The sequence below is a fragment of the Onychomys torridus genome, chromosome 5, assembly GCF_903995425.1.
Source record: "Onychomys torridus chromosome 5, mOncTor1.1, whole genome shotgun sequence".
NCBI classification, from domain to species: Eukaryota; Metazoa; Chordata; class Mammalia; order Rodentia; family Cricetidae; genus Onychomys; species Onychomys torridus.
The window spans coordinates 114,735,428-114,738,350 of NC_050447.1; positions in this window are offsets into that span (position 1 = coordinate 114,735,428).

The following is a 2,923-nucleotide window of genomic DNA, read 5'->3' on the forward strand; positions in this document are numbered from 1 at the left end:
CTATCTAGTCCCTCAATAGTCTACATCAATTTTTGCTAGAAATCTGTTATGATACTGGCTCATCCACCACAGATTTTGTATATAGAGGTCACCCTTGCTCCTTTGATGCTTTAGTGTGTTTTCCTGACCAGAGAGTGTGGATTGTAGGAAAATGCTTAGGATTTGACGTCTGATGACTCCTTTAAGTTGTTGTTTTCTTAAAATCCTAATCCTAACACATAGTTTTTAGAAAGGTATTACACTAATTTCCTCTAAGGACACACAAATAAATATCTTTTAATAAAAGACAGAGCATCAGCAATAGACCAAGGAATAGATTCTATTTAGTCCAATATGCGAACCAAAGAGTTTATTTGGTTTACTTATAGGAACAAGGGTAAAAAGTCACTTCCAGGAACTGGTAATCCCTCCAAATAGCTGCATCAACACAGCGTTCTGCCCCTTCACGGATGATGACATCATGGAAGCTACATCAAAGAGTCCTACTTTTAGTTAACCTGACACTTTACATTTACTCTGGCATCTCCCAAGATCATTTATATCTAGGAGGTGAAGGGGGCAAGAAGGAGTCAAGACCAGACTCTCAGGTAAGAGAACTATTCCCCTACCCTTTCAGCCTACTAGAGTGTGTTGGTACATCTATTACTGATACCATAGAATTATCTGACATTGTCGTGTTCTGTTTATTTTGCTGCCATGGCGACTGGGCCAAGGTCATCCCTTCACTGAGATGGCTATGGGATGATGATGGTATGTCTAAAGGAAAAAGCTATACTGAAACAAAGGGAAATCAAGTTTAGTTTATCTTACTATTATTTCAAATGTTGTCAATAAGCTTAACACTAAAAATTAAGCACTTAAAAATTTTTATTCTTGAATGCCAATGAATTCTATTTTTAAACATTTGGCTTGGGTTCAGCAGACAGTTCTGTGACATGTTTTTAGTGATTGAGGCAAAGAAATAATATTCACTCACAATGCTAATTAACATTTTTTTCAGTAATATCCACTGTGCTAATCAGCTTTCTATTACTATAACTGTAAGTGTTATGGCTCTGAAGAGAAAGGTATACTGGTAGTCAGAAGCCAAGGAATACCTACAGCTCTGAAGGGAAATGTATTCTGGAAGTCAGAAGCCAAGGATTACCTCCAGCTCTGAAGGGAAAGGTATCCCAACACAAGTGTTACAGCTCTGGTCCAGTGGAGGCTGTTTTCTCCCAACAAAGTGTTACCTTGTTTCAGGAAAGGTTTCCCTAATGCAAGTGTAACAACTCTGCTCCAGAGACATGTAGCAATACTGCTCTGCCAGAGCCATTACAGCCCTGCTCTGCTCTGGGGAAAGAAACTCATCATTATAAACATCACTGAAGAGATTTATTTGAGAGGGAGGAATCCAGGGAAGTGGTTGCCTCTGCCAGGGTGGAAAAGAGGCAGCCCCAAACTGAACAGGTATAGGACTTATATAGGGTTTCTTAGCGGGTAGAGCTTTCCAAGGTAGAGATTTTCAGGGTAGAGATTGGCAGGATTTCATTTCCTGTGCTTGGGACAAACTCAGAGATTGGTTGGATTTCATGCACAGGGATTGGTTGTTTTGTGCTCAGGGAATGGTTGGACTTCAATTCCTGAATTGATTGGGATCAGAATGTATTTCTTTGGCTCTGGTCTCAGGGCCAGAGTTTTCTTTCACTTGCCTTTTTTACCCTATAATAACAAATTACCCCTCAAATCAGCTTATACAGAGAAAAGGTTTAATTTGTTTTATGGATTTATTGGTTTCAGTCCATAAGCCGTTTAACTACAAGTATTTGGGCTAGCGTACATTTCGTTTCCAGAAACTTGTTTTCTATATATTATATACAAAATCTCATTCTCAAACTGTTATTTAAACTAAATAAAACTAACTTTAATTAAACTAAACTAACATCTTTCAATAAATATCCAATGTTAGGTGTCGGTGCTACAGCGTTGCAGAGGAATAAGAAGAGATGAGATGTAGAAGTGGTATGAAGAAGCCGTATATAAAATAAGGCTGCAGAGAGTGAACATTGAACCTCAGACGTTCTGAGACAGACAATAGAGGGCAGAGTAAAACATAAACAGAGATGCTGGCTGCAGGGATACTAAGACAGAGGGTCCACCCTATATTTCTGATAATCTTTCCACCACTCTTTCTTTGGGCTCTTCTGAAGTAAGTGAAAGCCGAAATGGTTGGAGAGAGATTTCTAGAAGGGGGTGAAGTTTGATATGGGCCCTGAATGTGGAGATTTGAGAGAATAAAGCATTGAAGACAAAACCTGAGCCAAAGCATAGGGATGAGAACATGCTCTGTTTCGCAGAGGAGCGATCGACCTTTCTAGACTTTAGTGTGTGCCAGAAACTGTGGGAAATTGCAGGTGAGTAATGGTGGACAAAGACGTGTCAGAGGCACTTGAATATGAATGGCAGCAAGAAGGAATTGCTGAACTATGGAGTGTCAGGATAGAAACTGGGGTGAGGTTATGCAAGATGCTCTGGATAGGTGGAAGCTGAAGCCAGGCAAGCTAAATGGGGCATCCTATAGTGATCCATCTGCCACACAGTGAAGACCTTATCACATAGTGCAGATGTGAGAAGGGATGGGAGATTGTTCAAGAGATGAAAATGTCTGGTTTCAAGCATGAACAGCTAAGAAGACAATGGAACTTCCTGTCTAAAAAGAGTCTGCATGTGTGGGACTGGGGCTTAGGGAAGAGTGCAGGGTGGAAATGCATATTGAGATATAAGGAATAGCCAATGGCATGGTTCAGCTGAATTCAAGAAAAGGAAGATCTTCGGAGAGGGAATGTAAAGAGAAGGGTGGAGAGACATGGTGAAGATGCACCCACATTAAAGGCCTTGGACAGGTAAAACGAGCCAGGGTTGTGGAAGCATGCAGCCTGAGAGG